General features: G+C 45.7%; 2 long non-coding RNA genes across 3 annotated transcripts; both read left to right on the top strand.

Annotated features, from left to right (window-relative positions):
- The first annotated feature begins 5,315 nt into the window (after positions 1-5,315).
- Positions 5,316-6,646, top strand: LOC109498457. Of its 2 annotated transcripts, none has more exons than XR_002155313.3 (2): positions 5,316-5,672; positions 6,215-6,646. It is a non-coding gene; the product is annotated as an uncharacterized LOC109498457 (long non-coding RNA). The 2 variants fall into 2 exon arrangements; XR_006596069.1 differs by having other exon boundaries at positions 5,316-5,900.
- A 387-nt stretch (positions 6,647-7,033) lies between these two features.
- On the top strand, positions 7,034-15,585 carry LOC123384644. Its single transcript, XR_006596067.1, has 4 exons — positions 7,034-7,092; positions 8,959-9,047; positions 10,014-11,647; positions 12,206-15,585. It is a non-coding gene; the product is annotated as an uncharacterized LOC123384644 (long non-coding RNA).
- The last annotated feature ends 944 nt before the right edge of the window (positions 15,586-16,529 follow it).

Here is a 16,529-nt window from a genome sequence, read left to right as displayed (position 1 = left end):
AATTAATGTAACATTAAATAACCAATTGCTATAACCCACCCTATCAACAAAGGCAAATATATATATACATTATATATATATATATATATAATGTGTATATACATATATACAATATATGTATATAATTACATATATACATTATATATACACATATATACATATATTATGTGCATATATATAAAACCTTGTAAAATGTTGTGAATTCTGAATTTGTTTGATTGCTTCCTTCTGGTGAGATGTATCTTGTTGCTTCGACTTGCGTTTTCTGTATATGAGAGTCGGGTGTAATGGCTTTGTTAGATTCATTTTCACTGCTTTGACACAGACTTTGTCTGTGATGTTGGACACTCAATATTGCATTACACCAGGAGACTCCCAAATGCACATTAGCTCATATTTGATCATTTGGTTAACGGTGTGGGGAGAAGACATTTGCCACTCACAAGATAGTGACTCACTGCAAGATCGTGACCTGAACCGAGACCAAGGGTTGGACGCTTAACCGACTGAGCCACCCACGCCCCCCAAATTTAAAGCTATTTTATCTCCTTTATGAATATTCCTGTCATTCTCAAGTTACCCTTGCCAGTTATTATTAATAGTTTTCTCTTTAAAGTCTGTTTTTTATGTTAAAATAGCCACATAAACTGTATTTGATAGTGTTTGCTTATTTTATAAGTTTCTTTGCCTATCTTTTAGTTTCAGTCTTTGCACATTCTTCTTTTTAGGTAATGTTTTTGTAAATGGAATTTTGCTGGATAGGTATATCAATTCTGGAAATATATTTTTTTTAATATTTACTTATTTTGGGGGAGAGTGTGTGAGTGTGGGAGGGGCAGAGAGAGAGAGAGAGAGAGAGAGAGAGAGAGAGAAAGAGGGAGAGAGAGAATCCCAAGCAGGCTCCATGCTGTCAGTGCAGAGCCTGAGGCGGGGCTCGAACTCACAAACTGGGAGATCATGACCTGAGCCGAAGTCGGATGCTTAACTCTGCGCTCTATCTCATGAACCGTGAGATCATGACCCGAGACGAAACCAAGAGTCGGACGCTTAACCCACGGAGCCGCCCGGGCATCCCACTTGGTTTTCTTTTTAATGTAGCATTTTATCTACTGACACCTAATCGTTTGTTCTGCTTTAACCTGTCACTCGATTTGTGCTTCTGTTTGCCCTACTGGTTCTAGGATTTCTAAATTTCCCTTCTGTTTTGTCAACTCCTAGAGAATTCCTAATCTCGTTTTTTCCCTTCCTTAGTTTAGATGCCTATGTTTTGTTTCTCTTCTTCTGGTGAGTAATCCAGAAATTAGAACACGTTTACTTAACTGATGAAAATAGAAGGTTATTCAGTCTTTTCCGCCCTCCCTTCCTTCCGAGAACTAGGGAACGTTCGGACGGCACGGGGTCATTGGTGCCAGTCACCCTTGCCCTGTCCCCTGTACTTCCTCCCCTCCCTCACCGTCCACCCCCGCCCCCCAGGACCCACTCTGAGAACCTGGGTCCAAGAAGCCCCTGCCAGCGAAGTGAAAGGAAGTGAAATGGAAGATCCCATTTCACTGCCCGTGGCTTCTCCGATCGAAGTGGAGAAGCTGTCTGTCAACTGCTTTCTCAGCCTTTTGAAGTAATCGTTTTCTTTCGGCTATCTGAAGATTTTCTCTTTGCGCGTGCTCGTGTGTGATTTTACAAACATCGGTCTAGCAGGAGATATATTTTCATTGGCATGATATTTGATGTACGTTGCCCTCTTGCACACACGTGTGGCTCGTGTCTCTCGGCACGCCTTTTCAAATGCTGCCACTGTCCATTCTCCCCTTGTCTTTTTCTCGGATGCTGAGGACGTGTGTTGACTTTCCGTTCTCTGAGTCGTTCGCTGGTATCTCTCTCATCGGCTTAAGAAATTCCTCCTGTGCAACAATCTGGACCGTTTCTTTTGACCTTTCAGCTTATTTATATTCTCCTCAGGTATTTCTTCCTGGCTGTTAAAAGACATTCATTGATTTCTTTATTTTGGTCATTGCTGTTTTCATTTCAAGAAGGTTTATTTGGTTCTTTTATCACACTTTCTATAGTTTCTGAGCACCTGGAGGTATTTTCAATCTTGCATTTCTTTGAAACCAGGAAACATAATTGTTTTTTGTTTTAATTTTTTTTAACGTTTATTTATTTTTGACAGAGAGAGAGAGAGAGAGAGAGACAGAGCATGAGCGGGGGAGGGGCAGAGAGAGAGAGGGAGACACAGAATCGGAAGCGGGCTCCAGGCTCCGAGCGGTCAGCACAGAGCCCGATGCGGGGCTCGAACTCACGGACCGGCGAGATCGTGACCTGGCTGAAGTCGGACGCTTAACCGACTGTGCCACCCAGGCGTCCCCATCATTGTTTTTAAATGTGTGTATATTGATACTTACAGTATCTGAAGTTTTCTCATGGTACGGTTCTGCATGTGTACTCATTTTTAGCTATTTTATAACTTGTGGTCTTAAGAATTCTTTATTTATTTACTTTGAGAGAAAGAGAGCAAGAGAGCAGGGGAGGGGCGGAGAGAGAGGGGGGGAGAGAGAGAGAGAGAGAGAGAGAGAGAGAGAGAGAGAGAGAATCTTCAGCAGGCTCCATGCTGTCAGCACAGAACCCAGGGCGGGCTCCAAACCCACGAACGGTGAGATCATGACCTGAGCTGAAGCGAAGCCAGACACCGAACCGACTGAGCCACCAGGCGCCCCTGGCGTGTGGTCTTTGAAAACTGGCTGTGAGTGTTCGTTGAGGCGAGGATAAGTGTGTTTCTCCAGAGAAGATTCGCGTTAATCTCTGCCAAGGGCTTTGGCGGTGACATTTCAGAACCTCAAATCCAACGAGGTCTCAGCTTGAAATTCTCTCTGCGGAATCCCTCTGCCAACCCACAGCTTCGTGGCCGGGTTTTGTCTTGTTTCTTCTCCTTTTCTTTCCGCCCTGGTCCTCTTGATGCCAAAGCACCTTTCCTGGGGTCCCCTGGGGAGGTAAGAATTACTGTGGGTTTTCATTTGCCTCAAGGGTTTCCCTTATGGCCCCCCCCACCCGCGTCGTGGAGCAGGGTCTGTCAGTAAGGCCCCTGCCCTGCGCAGGCCCTGAGCCTTGACTTGCGCAGTCCCTGCTCTAACACGGTGTCAGAGCGAATGCCACACAGCCACCGCCATCTGCAAATGATCCCCGGGTACAAGCACGTGTTCCTGTGCTGGGCTTTCCCTTGGATCGTCTCTTACCGTCTCTCCGACTGTTTCGTATTTTGCGGGCCTTTCAGAAGTACTCTGTCCAAGGGCACCTGGGTGGCCCAGTTAGTTAAGTGTCCGACCCCTGGTTGCAGTTCAGGTCATGCTCTCGCGGTCTCGTGAGTTCAAGCCCCGCTTTGGACCCCACGCTGACAGCGTGCAGCCTGCTTGGGATCCTCTCGCCCTCTCTCTCTGTCCCTCCCCCACTCGCGCTCTCTCTCGGTCTCTGTCTCTCTCAAAATAAATAAATAAACTTTAAAAGACAGTCTTTTGTCCGGCATGGTTACTTCTTACGAGACGGAATGACCGAGCTCATCAGAGCCGGAAACGGAGTCTCCCCTTCTGCCTTGCAGAAAAGGAAAACCTTGCCCACACGCGTATTTATCAGATACTCTCTCCACGTGAAAACTACAGAAGGGACGTCAGAACGTGGGACACGACCTTCAGAAATAGTCATTAATGACCGCCTGTTGTAAAAGCCATTGTACCAGATGGAACGCGCAACTCCGATCTGTTCTGCCACCAGGAATGCCTGGGACGCCGCCTGGCGCTTCTGAGCGTGTCCCTCCCGTGGAACTGACCACACACTGAATCACGGTGGGGTGCCAGCTTTTCTTTGTTGTTTAGCATTTTCGAAGTCTCAGGGCCTTCCAGCCATTACTTGCTGTATATTCCTCAGAACCCCTAGGCTGTTTATTATGTATGTTACTGAAATAAAAGTGGGATTTGCTCATATCTATCTATCATCTATCTATCTATCTATCTATCTATCTATCTATCTATCTATCTATTTTTACACGTTCAACATGTGTGTTGGTTTAAACTCTATAAGAGACATGATGGGGCTCCTGGGTAGCTCAGACTTCAGCTCAGGTCATGATGTCATGGTCCGTGAGTTCAAGCCCCGCATGAGACTCTGTGCTGACAGCTCAGAGCCCAGCGCCTGCTTCGGATTCTGTGTCTCCCTCTCTCTCTGCCCCTCCCCCACTCATGCTCTCACTCTCTCTTTCAAAAATAAATAAAACATTAAAAGTTAAAATAAAACAAACTCTATAAGACATGATGTATTCAATTTTTCTTTCTGGGACTTAGGGAGACATCGCTTCCTAATCGGACTGTGTCCCCCAGGGTGACGTTCACACGGAGGGTGGGCCTCTCTTGCTCTGTGGGTGGGAGATCTACAGATTTGTTCTTGGGAGCCTGACCCTATCACAGGCTCCCTTCACCTCATAACCGTGGCTTCAAGATGCACAAATATAGGCAGCGAGGCTCACAGCCAGGAGTTCTGCCCTAGTATTGGGGGTTTGTAGTCGAAGCCATAAATGTTCGGCACCGTACGGACACATAGTAAATATCAAATTATAATGATGATAATAAAGTAACATTTTCCTACTGAATTAAACTTTCTAGCTTAGTCACAATTTTGATACCCAATGAAAACTCTGTCTAAGGGTGGAGTCCGCCTTCCTGCCCTCGTAATCGCACTAAATTGAATAGAATTGGATTTTTATGCGAACTGAGGCTACTAGGGGCTTCGTGTCTCAATTAAATCATATTCCATCCAAAGGAGATACATACGTGAGCCTGTTTCCTTACGATGCATCCTTTGGGTTAAGAGCCACAGCGGGTTCATGTCAACTCGAGGTCTTCTTCCCGGGACGCTGTTTCCTCGAGATCGGAGACTTGTAGCTCTGGGACAGAACTCGTCACTTCCTTTTCTAACGTTTTGTGTGGCGGAAATCCTGTTTTTTCCTGACTTTGTTCCTCTACCCCTTCTCTTGGTTGACACAGTCCTCATCCATCAAGACACTGTGCGCATAAGTTAACCTCAGTAGCACGTGTCGGGGAGGGGGGATGGGGTTTCAAGAGGGTGGGGCCCATCGTCTCCAGGACTCCGTGATGTGTGAACGCCTTCGATGGGCCTAACCATCATACCTTAAACTATGGTCTTCCGATTTTGAAATGTATTGAAGTGTACTAAAAACTACAAATGGATTTTCCGTGGGGGAAATAATCATCTATGAAATGACTGTAGAAGGAGAAACGTGGAACACGGAAAAGGCCCTTTGTGACATCACTGCACTCTGACACTCCCATACGGTGACGTCTGAATCGCCTTTCTAAAGGTCACATAAGGAGAAGACTCCAAAACACACAGGTGCTTGGGACTTTGAAACCGAAAACTTCTGGCAAACACAAGCCTGTCTGCAGGTGTGGCCTGAAAGCAGATATAAAAATACCTTGCTGGGAGATAATTCTCCATAGACCTGGTGTTTCTGCATATCTTCTAAGTATTGAGAGCTTTGTTCAAGAACGTTCTCACAACAGGCAGCCTTGGGAAGGTGAAAATAGTCTCTCTCTAGAGACATCGCTGCGGGCAGACATTCCAGGGCAACGAAGCCAGACACATCGGCTGCCCTCCCCGGAGAAGCCTTGGCGGTAAAGGAGACGTGTCTCTCTGGAGGCGGGAGGGGCTGGGGCGGAGGCAGCCCCCCCAAGGTCAGGGTCTCCTCATCACAACTTTCTCGGCTACGACACGGCATACCCACCTGAACTGCTTCTGCTTCCCCCTGGGGGGGGGGAAGAGGAACCGCTGTGGACACGAAGCTCATGTGGTCCACGTGGCCGCCGAGGCCCTTTGTTTCCTGACCAGCCACGTGTACGGAGGTGAGACTCGCAACGTAGCGGCCGCCTGCTCGGAGGGGCTGCCTGACCCCCGGGCATGTCCCCAATTCATCTCAAAAGAAAGAGGTCATAAATATTTGAACAGAAATTCCCGCAACTTTCTCATTTAGCTGTGGACTAAAATGTTCAGGTGCTTATAAAAGTCAGAAAACACCTTATTTTGCAATAAGACACATGATAATAGGTGCCTACTGCCTGTTTTCATCTCTAACGACCATAGAAAATGTAATTATCCCCAGCACTTCCTTGAAACCAGACTCTGAAGTGCATTTTGAGAACCTGCTGTGTTTCGACAGGTCCCGGACCATCTCACCGTCTGAATAAAAGGAGAAGTGTCGGGGGGGAGGCCCGAAAGTGTTCTGGACGGAGCGGTGTGGTCACTGGCAACCCGCTGCCAGATTGATCGATACCGTCGCCACGGGCGTGGCCGGGTCACCTTTGTCAGGTCGCTACACCCGAGAGCGTCACATTCAACTGTCATTGCAGTTTACCAACCTTCGGCCTCAAGACGTCCACCCTCCTTGTGACCTCCTCCACCATTTCTAGGCGTGAGCATTCGGGGGTCCTAAAATGGACCCGGACAGCAGGATTCTGGGGGGTTGGCGGGTCTCCCTTTATTAGACGTTAATTGGGACTCTAATCACTACCCAAGTGGAGCTTCATTCATTTGGCCGCAGTCAAAGGTGTAAAAACAAATCAGGGAAGGGAATTATAGTCTTGAGCAGTGAGCTGTCTGAAAACAGTTGTGTGTAACGTAACGGCCATCGCATGATGGAACTTGAATGGTGCTGCTTCCAAGGAAAGCGGTGTTTAGGCAAACTGTCACTAGTTACCTTTTCTCCTGAAAGTCAACAAGTAGATAGCTGGTGTTTTTAAAGTGCTCTGTGCTGTGATACGGTGGGGTCCATTTTTCCTTGTCGTGTGGAACTGAACAGCTGTATTTTATATTTTAATTTATTTTTTTACACTTTTTTTAAATGTTTATTTATGTTTGAGACACAGAGAGACAGAGCCCAAGCAGAGAAGGGACAGAGAGAGAGAGGGAGACGCAGAATCCGAAGCAGGCTCCAGACTCTGACCTGTCAGCACAGAGCCAGACGTGGGGCTTGAACTCACAAACCACGAGATCGTGACCTGAGTTGAAGTCGAACGCTTAACCAACTGAGCCCCCCAGGTGCTCCATATTTTATTTTAAATGTTTTATTTATTTATTTTGAGAGAGAGAGAGAGAGAGAATCCCAAGCAGGCTCTGCACTGTCAGCACAGAGCCTGAAGTAGGGCTTGATCCCATGACCATGAGATAATGGACCTGAGTTGAAACCAAGAGTCGGATGCTTAACAACTAAGCCACCCAAGTGCCCCAAGAACAGCAGTATTTTAATAACTCAGTTTCCAATTTTCAGAGACACAAGTTCCAATTTGCACGTTTCTAAATTTATTCCTGGCTTCACGAATGCTGGCCAATTTGTGAACATTTCACAATAATTGTGGTTGATTTCCCCGCTTCCCTCTGAAGACTTCACATTTGCCTGTACAATGAAGGGGACTGGAAATGATTTTCTGCTAAAGAAAAATGCTGTCAACGGAGTTTGCCATAAGCCATAGCTTTTTTCTTCTTTAAAGGTGTTCTGAAACAGGTAATTGGATTGAAATTTTATTTTCTTTTTAAAAAGCAAAATATATTGATCTGTAAAAGGTTGTGTTTTACTTAAAACATGTTCTTTAAAATCAGCACAATTCATGCTGTCTTACTATAAAAGGTAATTGAGCTCTTGGGAATTGCAAACCCAGAGACACAGTCTATTAGGGGACATTTGGAAATTGTATACTTTTCCTGGAAATGACAATATTTCTGAAAACATGCAGGGGTACTGAGCCATCAGAAGTTCTAGAACTGCCCGCAGCTGTCCTTTCTGCGTTCTTCCTGGTAGCAATCTCCTTGATTAGGAAGGTTGGTAGAAATGTCTGGGGAGAGAGTGGAGGGGGCAGACATGTGAAGGCAGAAAGAATCCAGCTTCCTGCCTTCAGCTGAGCTCCTTGTAGCTCAGAAGCCATCACGGTTAAAAGGCTGGTGTTATGGGCCTCCTCACCTCCACTCCTGACTTCTGCATGGTAATTTCTGAATTAAGATTTAATAAGGTGGGGTGCCTGGGGGGCTCAGTTGAGTAAGCGTCCGACTTCGGTCCGGGTCATGATCTCACAGTTCGTGGGATTGAGCCCTGCGTCAGGCTCTGTGCTCAGAGCCTAGAGCCTGCTTCAGATTCTGTGTGTGTGTCTTTCTCTCTGCCCTTCCCCCCTCATGCTCTATCTCTGTCTCTCAAAATAAATAAGTGTTTTTTTTTTTTTAAAAAAAGATTTAACAAGGCACTCCCAGGTTGTTCTTTGCGTGTGTAGACCGGGATGGATTAAATGACTAATGAATTTTAAAGCTAGGAGTTCAGAACAAACGAATACGAATAAAATAAGTCCTCCTCCACAAAAAGAAGACAAAAAACTTGGCTCACATCTAATGTATTGAATTAAAAAAAATTTTTTTTAATGTTTACTTATTTTTGAGAGAGAGAGAAGCAGAGGATGAGTGGAGGAGGGTCAGAGACAGAGAGGGAGACACAGAATCCAAAGCAGGCTCCAGGCTCCAAGCTGTCAGCACAGAGCCCGACGTGGGGCTCGAACCCATGAACCACGAGGTCATGACCTGAGCTTGAAGTCGGATGCTCGACCGACTGAGCCATCCAGGTGCCCCTCTAATGTATTGAACTTAAAACTTGTAGGATTCGTTTTTAAAAACCAGGGTCGAGAGAGGGAATTCAATTAAGTTGGTACATAACACGTGGAAGCTGGAAGTTGGAGCATGTGTCTCAAGACTGGAGAGCCCGGGTCGTTCCCCCAAAACACGGGTCCAGCATGCTTCCCTCGTGCTCGAATTCCTGCCTGGTGTGCGAGCCCGTGGGCCTCGGAGCCATTGCTGATGTGACATCTGCTCTGCCAGCCGAGGGGCTGCTGGACCCTGGCCTTGTGCTCATTCTGACGGTGTTCTTAGTGTTTTTGGTCAGGTCTGCTCCAGGGGTGACCCGTGGCTGCTCAGCCAGACCAGCCTCAGGCGGGCAGAAGTCTCGAATTGCCTAACAGGTGAGAAATTACCCATCAGTAAAGTATGATGGAGAAAGGACCCAAGAGTTTGGTTCATTTGTGTTTAGATCGTGTCTCTATTACATTTCCCGGTTGTGAGACCTTAGGCGAATTACCTACTGTAGCTGAGGCCCCATTGTGGTGATCGTAGGGCAATGTGCTCCAACACCCCCACCCTGATCCTGGCCACATCACACCTACTATTTGGGACTCCTGGGATTTTAAGGGGTGCGACATTTTCTCTCTGACAGTTGGGAGCTGTTGGGAGTCTGGCCCGTTGGCTGTCGCTGTCTGTGGATTGCAGGCCCGACTTCTACAGAGCACTCGTTAGTTTCAACAGTGTTGACCAAGCACCGCCTGTGTGGAGGGTACTGAGCACCGCTCTCAGTTCCAGGAGACAGGAGCAGGGTTACAAAAGAGTCAGGATCCTTGCTTCTGTTCTAGAGGGAGAGAGTCAACAAACAGAAGTAGCAGCCTGCCAACCTACCGCCAGGGCCCCGCGGTTGCGACGTCCGGACTTTGTCCCGTCTTCGGACAGCAGGCTGGGTCTGCACCCTGGGGATTTCTCTTCCTGGGGGCTTACGGCAGCACGTGACACGAAGAGAGGCCTTAAAGTTGTACCGTCCCCCTTTCAAAGACCTGTAGGAGAGCTTACCCTCTCGTTGCAAAACCCGGGACAGTGAGCCTGTCATGAACACTTCATACAGTCTTACGTCATGGGTTCTGCGAATGTCTTTCTTGGTTCCGCAGTTCACTTTGTTTCGGTGGTCGGGAAGCTCAGAGCTGCCTCTGTGTGGCCCATTTTGCCCTATTACGAAGCGCCACGGGTCACTGATTTCCACGAACCTACCACGGCAGCTTCGCCACCTTTCCTACTCCGATTTCCCTAGCACTTTGCTCTCCTCATTCATGTTCTTTATGTTACACGTATTACGACGTATCGTGAATCTCTTTTCCCGTCAACAGGGGCTATTGTGTCAGCTAGATATCGAGTGCACGTGGAACATCAGCGAATCCAAAAGCGATGGTTTCAAGAAGCTAATGCAATTGATTACATTAATCTGATTTCATCCATCATCATCTGATGATTGCGAGGGGGATGCTGGAGGTTGGTCCAGGGGCCCGCGAACGCCGGCGTTGAGTTTCCTGCACTTTTCCCGGTCTTTTCTCCTTGGGCATCTATGGTTACAGACACAGGGAGCATTGAACCTACTTCCAGACACGGAGGAGAACAGACAGGACAGAAAGAATCACCAGTTGAGTCACGAGCCTGAGTGTTTTTAATGGGATTTCTCAGAGGCCCCAGCCAATGACTCACTCCCAGGTGACTGGCGAGAACTGTGACAGGACCATTTCTAGAGGACTTTCTGCCAGTAGGTTTGTTTTATGGTGGACACATGGCCACCCAAATAAAATCAGTCTTCCGTTAGTTAAGAAGGAGGAAAGAAGGGATATGGAGAAGAGAAACCGCCGTTTCTGACACGGGTATGAATAAATAAACAAGCCCGGCTTTCCTCGTGCCATCTCAATGCTTCATAATAAAAAATTTAGCATTTACATAGCACTTTAAACCTTTTCAAGTGATTTCATATCTGTTTCCATAGTTTTATATTAGTTTGCTACATTTTTCTACTAAATCACTGGGAATATTTGTCACTTCCTATAAGAACCGGCATTTTCATTCCAATGATTAATGATGTGGTTTTATGTATTTCTCCTTGTTATTCATATAATTTCTTTAACCCAATTTCCTTCTGATAGTTTTTCCATTGCTAGGCTAGATATTAATTTGACAAAATTTGCTAAAGCCTCTTACAAACGCCATAGATCCCATTAGGAAGTCATTATTCAAGACACAAAACAGAATGCATCGTACAGAGCTTTTAACAGAGTCGGTAAGCCGGAGGTGATGGCTGGGGGTTTTTGCTCCAAATGGGGGGCGGGCCGCAATTACCTTGGCTGCCCACCACTTCGGGCAAGTGCCAGCACAATTTATCGCCAGGTAGAGAAGTCCCTGTCACGGAAAACGGGCACCAAGTGAAAAAGGCAGGAGGGCACCCTTTTCCTTGATGTCTTTGGAACGAAGCCCTCGAGGCGGTATCCGCGTGTGTTTCTATTTCTTTCTCCCTGTCCTCTTGTCTCCCGCGCTTCTAACAGAACCGTCAGCAAGTGACGACTGCGGGAGAAACGTGAACACCGATCAGGCAGTTCCACCGCGTGTCGGTAGCTCTCACCCTCCCTGGGCGCCGGGTCTCGGCCGTGCCTCCCGGCGCGCTGTCCCCGTACTGTCCCCATGGCTCGTCTGTGCAGGGGCTGTGCGTCCCCAGTTCGTGTGCCATATGTGACCTTCTTCAGAGGCGACGGCCACGGCAGACGCATCACCAGTGCCTGCCACTCCCACGACCTAAGTCCACGCTTCTCTCAACCTTAGACTCTCTTTCCAAGTCTGAAATACAACCGGTTGTTGTAGTTCTGTTGCGTTTTTATGGGCTCTTTTACGTAAAACGCCTGGAGTTTTGATCCCCTACTTTCCTTGCAGCTCCACTTTGCGTGCGTTTTCCTCCCTCGGAAATGCCGCCTCGGAGATAATTCTTGTTTCCGTAAGTTTTGTATATTTATTAAAACCCTTAATGAATTAGTATGTGTATTTTGTGGGTGGTCTCACTTTTAGTACTGTATTTCACACACTAGGATATCGACTTCACTTTTACGGCAAAATTCACATTAAGAAAAGAGGGCCGGGAGTAGGTGGACCCTGTAGGGCAAGTGGGTGGGCCGTGGACCCAACCGACTGCTTAACGGGGCACCTGGCCTGGCCCTAGTCGGTCCTCAGAATTGGGTCAAGACAGCATTTAAAAAACAAAACACAGGGGCGCCTGGGTGGCTCAGCTGGTTAAGCCTCCGACTTCAGCTCAGGTCATGATCTCCCGGTTCATGAGTTCGAGCCCCGAGCCGGGCTCTGTGCTGACAGCTCAGAGCCTGGAGCCTGCTTCAGATTCTATGTCTCCCTACCTCTCTTTGCGCCACTCTCCCTCTCCCCCGGGCTCCCCCACCCACCATGCTCTGTCTCTCCCCAAAATAAAGAAATATTAAAAATATTTAAAACACAAGACCAAAACAAACCCATACCGCACCACGTGACTTTTCTCTCCTTCCAGATTAGAAACAACACACGTGGAACTGCAGGGTTGGTCTACTTCCAACGACTGGTCTCGTTCCTTCCCTTGGGAACGAGGCCCCAGCTGGGAGTCTTGCCCGCCTTTGCTGCACCAGCCTGGGAGACACAGAAACGAAGAACTCTTCCCAGTGCAATGGAACCAGCAGTCCTAGAGCAAAGCTGCAGATCTTGTCTATTCTACGACCTTAGACTCAGCGCACGTGACTTGGCTTTTCTTCCTCCCCACCCCCACCCCCAGTCTCAAGCAGACACAAGGGGCACTTGCCAGACGATCTCTGGTTTCCTGGGTCTCTGCCCCTCAGGCTAACCAGAGTCCGGCCGGATCGGAGTGAGCCTGGCAGGGAATTAAGAAGCGGGTGCCGGCTGACGACCCCGGCCAAGCTGAGGACCCTGGCTGTCCAAACCTTCGCCCAGGCAGGAAGTCCCCACCTTCTCCTTTGTAGCCCACATTACCCTGTTCATTTTTTCACAACACTCCGGTAATTCGTCACATCTACCTGATTATGTTTGTCTGGGTTTATTGTGTTGCAACGATTTTGGGGTCAGGAACTGTATTTTATTCTCCACGTCACTTGGGCACGGTACGGGGCCAACAATAATAGTCATTAATTGAACTAATCGGCGGTAGTTATTTACTTGTTAATATGATGTTTGTTATTTGTGGTTATTTGTTAATATCATACTCCAGTGAGAACCAGATATTGTAAAATGAATGCGATTCCACGTAACAGAGGCCCCTTTCCTTTGTTCCGTGTTATTAGATGATGAACTTTGCTTGGTAAGATACACATTTTTCCCTGAAGTCTTCCTTTTCTCCTCAAATTACATTTGAGAGGAGGGTAGAATTGGAAATGCAAATTTTTTCTAACAACACGCTTCCTAACTTACGGGATTCGTGTGATCTCAGTAAGTAATGCCCCTCTTTTCCTCTATGGTGTGGGATGAGTTAAAAGACAGTCAAAAGAGTCAGTTAGAATTCAGCTGTCACCTTCACGCCTGGGGGTCTGCATTGGAGGCGGTCTATTCGAGGCACAGTCATCCTGGACTTGCAGCCACATGAGGCCAGCGTCAGAGTGCCGTCTACACAGGCGACGGTAGGAGCCGGACAGAACCCTGGTGGCCTGCAGACATGCTGGGGGGCTGCTCTCAGAGGGGGTGCCGTCAACTCACCTACTGTCAGGTGATCTTCTGACTCTTCATGCTCAACTCCTTCCTCCGCGCCAAACACAGTCATGTCCCCCATCAGACGTGTTAAGTTGACATCCGACATTTTTCACTGAAATTTTAAATAGCTACAAAACACGTAATTTTGGGCATATTGGAACTGGTGACATCGTAATAATAAAATCGATACCGAACTTTTTGACATACATCCAGGAGCTTCTAACTGCAGCGACTTTATGCTAACCATTATCTATTTAAAAATACATGAGCCGTTACGAGTCTCGGGGTACAGTGAAGCATCAGACATGTATGTTAGCACACGCGTGAGTGTTCTTATATGTACCTATGCAGGTGTGTCTATATGTGTCCGAGCGAATTCTGCTTTAACACGGGGACATTTTTATACACTTTCATTTTTCCCTTGACTTAACACTTCAGTTCCACAGAATTTCATCCTAAGCTATGTTTCTGTTTGAAATGATCAATTAGTACATAATATACACGTTTGTCCGTATAGAAATTCAGTGATTTCCTGTGACCATAGGACTTTAAGTAGCAATACTTGTCTTCGAACCCATGTATGTATTGATTTATTATTAATACGCAATTCATCAAAATATAAATACATTAGGAGTTTGATGATCCTATGACAAAATATCAAGTGCTACTGGAAAGCAGTCTTTTCATGAAACAGACGGAACTCTTTGCCAGTTAGTTTTATACATCTACTTTCTGTTGTCCTTAGCCAAGGTTCATATAAAGTCTATTCAATATTTTTTTCAATTTTCACAGATGCAAGACCTCGGATTCATTGCTCTCAACTCATGAATAAGAAGGCAGAGTTGTGAGGAGTCCAGGATGGTGATGTTGCTTTTTTCTCAGAACTTTCGAAGATTCCAACATATCGTATTATCATCAGAATGTGTTGTTAACGATGCAAATCAGCTGACAGATGCATTACAATTTGGATTTATCAAAAACAAAGACTGAAATCTGGCTGTGACTCAGTGAAAAGAGGTATCACTCATTCATAAAAGTTCTTCCCTTTTTCAAAATCTGAAAGGTGTAGTTACGAAAAAGATGTTTTTCCCCAAGATTAATCAAACAACTGTTGTTGTTGTATGATGGTTAAAGGCACCTCATTTAATCCAAAAGTGTCTGCAGGGCTTGCAAACATCTAAATATTGGCCTGGCGGGCAGTTGTCCTGAGGGTGTCAATTCCTGCATCACTCTTATAATCCAAGCCCTTGGGTCACCGCCTCCTCTATGCCGACCGTGAGCTTGGCACGTGACTTGTCTTGGCCAACAGGACAATAGCAAATGTGACACAAGAGAGACTTGAAATGTCCTTCGCATGGGGACGTGCTCGCCCTGGTACTCCAGGAACCCCCCTGCCATGTGATCGGAGGCTAGTCTCCCCTGTTGGGTGCCCGTGACCCGGCGGCCAGCAAAGCCATCACCAGGCAAGACAGCGCGCCTCTCAGAGCCCCGCCGGCACGGCCAGCCGGATGCGGATGCGTCCACCAGGGCAGACCAGATAGACCCGTCCCGGCTCAGGTCGGCAGAGCCATCCAGCTGCCAGTTGACTGGTGAGCAGCTGTAAATGGGTGTTGATATGACCCTGACATTTGGGCTGGTTTGTCACACACAACAGCCTGTAACTGATAAAAACTATGAGTGATAAAAGTGTTAATTTCAACACATTTTGCCACGACTTCTTCATAACATGTCCTCACGGACTGTTCGTATTGGCTACTTCCATCAGCTGCCCGCCTTCCTTTTAGTCAAGCCTGTTTCCGTGTCCATCTCAATCAGCAAAGTGAGTGTCGTTCTGTGAATAAAAGTCCGATTCTCATTTTTCAATTTAGGAAAATGTCTTCAGTACGCATCACCAACTACAGCTCGTTAGATAAATTACAAAACAAGCCAGTATTTAAATTTTCTACACGTAACATGATTGATTTATGTTTTAAAGGAGTCCTTAAAAGAAGAGTCCATGCAGTTATTCTTTGCTTAATTTTTAATTGTGAAATATACTCTGTAGCTATAATTTTAACTGTTAATAAAAGGAAAGAATGAGATAAATGCACGATATTCTTTGATAAAGGCGCATGTGTGTGTACGAAGTAACGGTGTTCAGATTTTGGATATTGTTAAATGACCTTAAATTTTAAAAATTCATAACTAAGTCTATGGATTTCATGAGGCAACATGATGAAACTTTTCTTGCACCTTTAATGTAAAAGAGAGATGAAAGATAGTAAAACCTTAATTGGTCCACCACCTAGCATGTGATTTTATCTTTTAATACGAGGTAGAAAATTACACATTTTATGGATGAAATAAGATGCAGACTGACTGAATTAGAATGAGTGTTTGATGATACGATTTGCTAAAAGAGATTCTAACTCCTTGTTTTGAAGAAACATACTTATTCTGAAAGAAATCATCTAAAATTTTTACCCATGGATTTTTTTTTCTGTGTAATTGGAAGAGGAAAATCAAAGAGAAATGAAAACCCAGAATAGTATTTCCAGTCATTGAAAAGAATGACTATTACTAACCAATATTGAATGGATGTTTGAGGATGCGTATTGAGAGTAGATGGAAAAATTCCTTACATTAAAGTATAGGAAAAAAAAGCCATTTGAATATAGGATTTGTATAAAATTTCCCAATAAAATACTCTCGGGAGTTTGAGTGAGAAATTTGAGCTTGTTTCCAGGAACATAATATTTTATATCCTATTTTATGTTTGAAGTGGGTACATCCAATTTCCTAAGACTTCCAATCATCTCTTCTTATTTTTGGTAGTCACATCAATGTGAAGATTTGCTCACATAGGTAGTAAAAAAACAAACAAATCAAAAAACCCCAAAACAAACAAACAGAAAACACAACTCTAAGAAATGTTTGCAACAATTCAAATTTTACAGTTTTTAACTGACAAATGAAACGTTGAATTTTCTTGCATATTCATTCTGCAAACTACTAAAATACTTTTATACTTCTAACACGCACTACATACCATCTTAAATTATAGTTTTGTTTTTAGTATATGTCTCTCTTTCTAGAGAATCTAGGGAAGATTCTAATTGATTTGTCTTTAATGTCTATTAGAAAATACATATCCAGGGGCG

This window comes from Felis catus, chromosome A3 (assembly GCF_018350175.1).
Source record: "Felis catus isolate Fca126 chromosome A3, F.catus_Fca126_mat1.0, whole genome shotgun sequence".
Classification (NCBI taxonomy): Eukaryota; Metazoa; Chordata; class Mammalia; order Carnivora; family Felidae; genus Felis; species Felis catus.
Note: the sequence above shows the minus strand (reverse complement) of the source record. Positions and strands in the feature narration are given on the sequence as shown.